Source organism: Hyla sarda, unplaced genomic scaffold (assembly GCF_029499605.1).
Source record: "Hyla sarda isolate aHylSar1 unplaced genomic scaffold, aHylSar1.hap1 scaffold_128, whole genome shotgun sequence".
NCBI classification, from domain to species: Eukaryota; Metazoa; Chordata; class Amphibia; order Anura; family Hylidae; genus Hyla; species Hyla sarda.
Genome location: NW_026607902.1, coordinates 23264 through 29263, shown reverse-complemented (window position 1 = coordinate 29263; position 6000 = coordinate 23264).

The following is a 6000-nucleotide window of genomic DNA, read 5'->3' as shown; positions in this document are numbered from 1 at the left end:
GCAGGGTGGTTTACTACTGGGTGTCTTGGTAGTCAGTGGGTTTCTGCCATGCTTGGGTTTCTGTTTGCGCTTTTTCCTTTGGTGTTAGTTGTGGGACTTTGGGTGCTTGCTTCGGCAGCTCATGTTCTAGAATTGTAACGGTACTGTGTGGGTTGGCGTGGCCCCTGCGCTTGGTTGCGCTTTAATTTGGTGATGCTTTCCTTTTTTGGGTGTGATTTGAGTGATCAGGGGCGTTTTGTCGGTCTGACATTTGGGGCGTTGTCACTGCTATTATTTCTTTCTTTCGGCTTTCTTCCTGCGCTCGGCTTGTTGCACCTAGTGCTTCGCTGTTTGGAGATAAGGTTTATTTTGCGGCTGTACTCCCTGGGGTCGGTATTGGGTGTTGACACTTTGTCCCGTTCTCTGGCAGTGGTTCCGGAGGTTGCTCCCTCGGGTGGAGTCGGAAGGTTTGCTCATGTGGCTGTGGAATGGGAGACCACCTCGGGTTTGGGTCCCGGGGTAGGACTGAGTGATACAGTTGTGGTTAAATTTTCGGCCTGTGGGTCATCATGGAGAGTGGTGTATTTCTTGGTCCGCTTTGGTGGCTCCTGCGACTTGGTCGCACTCACGGTGAGGCGCTTGCGAGTGGTTGGGGTTGGTGTGGAGGCCGGGATGTCTACAGTCGAGGAGGGTCCCGAAGTTTCCAAATGTGTCTGTGGATAGGGGATTTGTTTTTTGTACCTACAAGGTTCTGCTGTTTGATTTCCTATTTCGTTTTGATAGGCTGTGATAAAATAAGTTAACTGCTGTGTCTCCTATCCAAGGAGGTTCGAGATTTGGGCTGTATTCTGCATGTATCCAATTAACATTCTTAGTATGTGACGCTGGGTATCTTCACCTGTTCGTGTGAATCACCTACTACTCAATGCGAAAAAAAAGGGTGGCTTTCCCGCTGTGCTGCGATCCAGTGGGGGTGAGGTTGCCGCATGGCGGGGGGTGGTTCTTTTCTGCTTTGCGGTTGGTGGGATGTTGGTGTATACCTAGGGGCTGGGCCCGCGAGCGGGTGGCCTTGCTGTCGGCGACCGTTTTTTCCTATCAGTTTTTGGGTCGCTTGGTGGCGGCTGTGGGTCGGATTTTTGGTTGTCGCTTTTGCGTCGTTTTTTCTGATCCGAGGTTTGGCGCTGGCTTTTTTCGGGGCTAGGTGGATGGGGCACTTTCTTTCTCCTCGTCTCCTTCCATGGCACTTGGGTGTCTGATGTGTTTTTTGGGTGCCTATTTTGTGCGTTTTCAGGTCCGTCGGTCCGAGACTGCTCAGGCGATCTGGGACACACAGCTTGTGCTGCATGAGGGTCCACGAATGACTGTTTTTTCCGGTTGTCGTCCTATTGTTTACTGGACTGCGGTGGGGGCCTCCCCCCCCCCCCTTTTTTCTTTTTTGCTCCCCGCCCTCGATTTTCTGTTTTGGGTTTTGGCTTCTCTTTGTAGGACGGGGTGTTGTGAGTTTGGGATTCGCTCTCTTTTTGTATCGGTGTCGGCGGAGAGGGCTTGGTTTCCGGAGAGGGTAGCACAGCGCGTGGGGCGCGGGCGATCTGCATGTTGCGTTGCTATTTTTGCCCAGTTTGATGTTTCCCACATGTGTTTTTGTTTTGCGAGCGGCTTTCCGCAAGGTGGTGCGAGTGCTGCGGCACTCTTCGGTGTATGGGCGAGTCTGAGAGATGAGTTCACACAAGAGTTAGTGAATACAAAAAAAAATAAAAAAAAATTAAATAAAAAAAGGAAATGCAAAAACAAAGGTCCTGTCGGAAGGTACCTCGGATTTCCTGGAGAGGTAATGTGTTGGGCGAATTTCCTGGAGAGGAAATGTGTTGGGCGAATTTCCTGGAGAGGAAATGTGTTGGGTGTGTTCAGGGGGCTGAGTTGGCCCCAGGTGTTGGCTATCCAGTGTCTCTTGGGTGGGGGTCGGAGCCCAGTGTAGGGCTAACTGGTCTCCTCCGTGGCGGTAAGAAGACGGTGAAAGCGGGGTCAACCCGGGGTAGACCTCCACACAGGACAGTGTGGCAGCACCTCTCGGGTTGGCAAGAAGCCAATCGGTGTCTTTGTTACAGTTAAATTGTTATTTATATAAGTAATTTTATAAATAAAGCTGTGGCCGATCCCCACCCATGGAAAAGTTGAATTGTTGTTGTGTCAGTTATTATTTAATTAGTTATTGTAGTAAGGGGGAGGGGTAGTTATAGCCTGCTAGGAGCTAATTGGGTCTCAACAGTCTGGAGGGGCAAGCTGTGCATAACTAGCTTGCCCCCTGACTGGTGAGCAGTTAAGGGGTTAAGAAATATACAGGCAAGGTTTTTTAGCCCCCTTCCCCGCCTGTAAAAACTTGTTGATAACTATAGTGGTATGTCCCATGGGTGGGGGGAAGGAGTGCACCAATCAGGGGTTTAATAGTTTCCCGGGCTTTCAGGGGCCCTCCCCTGGGTATTTATAGCTGTGGTGCCTCCCTTCCCCCCTCAATCTGCCCAGGACCCGGAGTTTTGCCCTCCCTCCCTCCCTTTTTGTATCTCTGTTTATTGTAAGTCACAGCTTGGCGGTAAGAAGATGGTGAAAGCGGGGTCAACCCGGGGTAGACCTCCACACAGGACAGTGTGGCAGCACCTCTCGGGTTGGCAAGAAGCCAATCGGTGTCTTTGTTACAGTTAAATTGTTATTTATATAAGTAATTTTATAAATAAAGATGTGGCCGATCCCCACCCATGGAAAAGTTGAATTGTTGTTGTGTCAGTTATTATTTAATTAATTATTGTAGTAAGGGGGAGGGGTAGTTGTAGCCTGCTAGGAGCTAATTGGGTCTCAACAGTCAGTGTTATCGGCGCTTGACTGCTCCTGCCTGGATCTCAGGCACGGAGCAGTCATTCGCCGATCGGACACCGAGTAGGCAGGTAAGGGCCCTCCCGGTGTCCTGCAAGCTGTTCGGGACGCCGCGATTTCACCGCGGCGGTCCCGAACAGCCCGACTGAGCAGCCGGGTTACTTTCACTTTCACTTTAGAAGCGGCGGTCAGCTTTGACCGCCGCTTCTAAAGGGTAAATACCGCACATCGCTGCGATCGGCGATGTGTGGTATTAGCCGTGGATCCCGGCCGTTGATGAGCGCCGGGACCAACGCGATATGATGCTTCTTATCGCGGGAGCCGGCGCAGGACGTAAATATACGTCCTGCGTCGTTAAGGGGTTAAAGGACATCTGCAGCAAAAGATAAGTGTATGACCACCGCTCGGACCCCCCATGATCTCCCAAACAGGGCCCCCGCATTGCCGCTCTATATGAGCAGCTAATGCGTGTAATGTGTATGGAGGTCGATGGTACGCCCCCTCCATACACCCTCCCCATACAGTTCCATGGGGGAGGCACGAACGCTGCATCCCCGCCTCTCCCATAGAGATACATGGAGGATGCCTGCTGAATGATTTCAGCAGTCATCCCGGTCCGATCACCGCCTGGAGAGCGGCAGTGATCGGAAATGCAGAGGGCGTACAGGTACGCCCTCTGTCCTTAAGTGACGGGACGCGAGGGCGTATCCATACACCCTCCATCCCCAATGAGTTAAGTGCCAGTGCACGTACCCAAAAGTTGATCCTTTGCAACTGTATGACCCAGGGGCGTAGGAAGCCCAAAAAATCTGGGGGGGATAGCATTGAGACGTTGAAAAAAGGCGGAGCCATAAAAGGGGAGGGACTAAAAGGGGAGGGGCTAAACGGGGCGGGTCAATACAGGCTCCTCATCACAGGTACCTTCATTAGTTAGTGTAGGCACTATTGACATCATTTTCATATACCCGGTATATTGTTATATACCGTATATACTCGAGTATAAGCCGAGTTTTTCAGCACGATTTTTCGTGCTGAAAACACCCCCCTCGGCTTATACTCGAGTGAACTCTCCACCCGCAGTGGTCTTCAACCTGCGGACCTCCAGAGGTTTCAAAACTACAACTCCCAGCAAGCCCGGGCAGCCATCGGCTGTCCGGGCCTGCTGGGAGTTGTAGTTTTGAAACCTCCGGAGGTCCGCAGGTTGAAGACCACTGCGGCCTTCGACATCATCCAGCCTCCTATCACCCCCTTCAGTTCTGTACAGTACTCGCCTCCGCTCGGCGCTGGTCCGGTGCTGCAGGACTGTCCGGAGAGGAGGTCGTCCGGTGGGATAGTGGTTCCGGGCTGCTATCTTCACCGGGGAGGCCTCTTCTAAGCGCTTCGGGCCCGGCCCCAGAATAGTCACGTTGCCTTGACAACTACGCAGAGGTACGTTCATTGTCAACGTACTTCTGCGTCATCGTCAAGGCAACGCCTCTATTCTGGGCCCGAAGCGCGGAGAAGAGGCGCCCCCGGTGAAGATAGCAGCCCGGAACTAGTATCCCACCGGACGACCTCCCCACCGGACAGTCCTGCAGCACCGGACCAGCGCCGAGCGGAGGCGAGTACTGTACAGAACTAAAGGGGGTGAGAGGGGGCTGGATGATGTCGAAGGCCGCAGTGGTCTTCAACCTGCGGAGCTCCGGAGGTTTCAAAACTACAACTCCCAGCAAGCCCGGACAGCCGATGGCTGCCCGGGCTTGCTTGGAGTTGTAGTTTGGAAACCTCTGGAGGTCCGCAGGTTGAAGACCACTGAGGGCGGATGATGACAAGAGGATGATGAAGGGGGGGGTGTGGGATGATGACAAGAGGATGATGAAGGGGGGGTGTGGGATGTTGAAGGGGGGTGGGGATGATGACAAGGGGATGATGAAGGGGGGGTGTGGGATGATTACAAGGGGTTGATGAAGAGGGGTGGGGATGATGACAAGGGGATGATGAAGGGGGGGAGGAATGATGACAAGGGGATGATGACAGGTGATGATGATGAGGGTCTGGATGATGACAGGCGGTGATGATGATGAGGATGTTAATGACGGGTCTGGATGATGACAGGGGGGATGATGTAATTCCCACCCTTGGCTTATACTCGAGTCAATAACTTTTCCTGGGATTTTGGGTTGAAATTAGGGGTCTCGGCTTATACTCGGATCGGCTTATACTCGAGTATATACGGTAATTGCACAAATCTAACAGCAGCCATAGGAAAGCTGAGTGAAAAATATTATTGCAGCCATATTTTTTCCACCCAGCTTCCCTAGGCTTCAAAACAGCCAAGTTTGCCTACATATGCGGTAACACCTAAAATATAATTGCACAAATCTAATAGCAGCCATAGGAAAGCTGAATGAAAAATATTATTGCAGCCATATTTTTTCCACACAGCTTTCCTAGGCTTCAAAACAGCCAAGTTTGCCTACATATGCGGTAACACCTAAAATATAATTGCACAAATCTAACAGCAGCCATAGGAAATATTATTGCAGCCATATTTTTTTCACCCAGCTTTCCTAGACTGTCTTCAGAACAGCAAAGTTTGCCGAAATATGTGGTAACATATATTTAGGCAATGTTTGCTGTATTGAAGTCTAGGAAAGCTGGGTGGAAAAAATACGGCTGCAATTATATTTCTCACAGGAATCCTACTAGGATAGCTGAGTGATTCCTGTGAGAAATATAATTGCAGCCGAATTTTTTCCACCCAGCTTTCCTAGACTTCAATACAGCAAACATTGCCTAAATATATATTACCACATATTTAGGCAAACTTTGCTGTTCCGAAGACAGTATAGGAAAGCTGGGTGAAAAAAATATGGCTGCAATTATATTTCTCATAGGAATCATCATTTACTTGGCTTTCCTAGTAGAAAGCTGAATGATGATGATTCATGTGAGAAATATCATTGCAGGCGGGCGGGCGGCCATAGATTAAGCTGGAGCAGCAGGAGCTACCTTGCAGGCGACCGTCTTGGTGAAGGGCTCTTTTCCAACTACGACACAGCTCTTCTTTGGCGGGCAAATAGAGCTACGCTGCAGTACGTAACTGCGCACAGGCACGTCGCCTCACTCATCCCCCAGAATTCATTACTTTCTTAAAGGGAAAGTAATGAATTAATA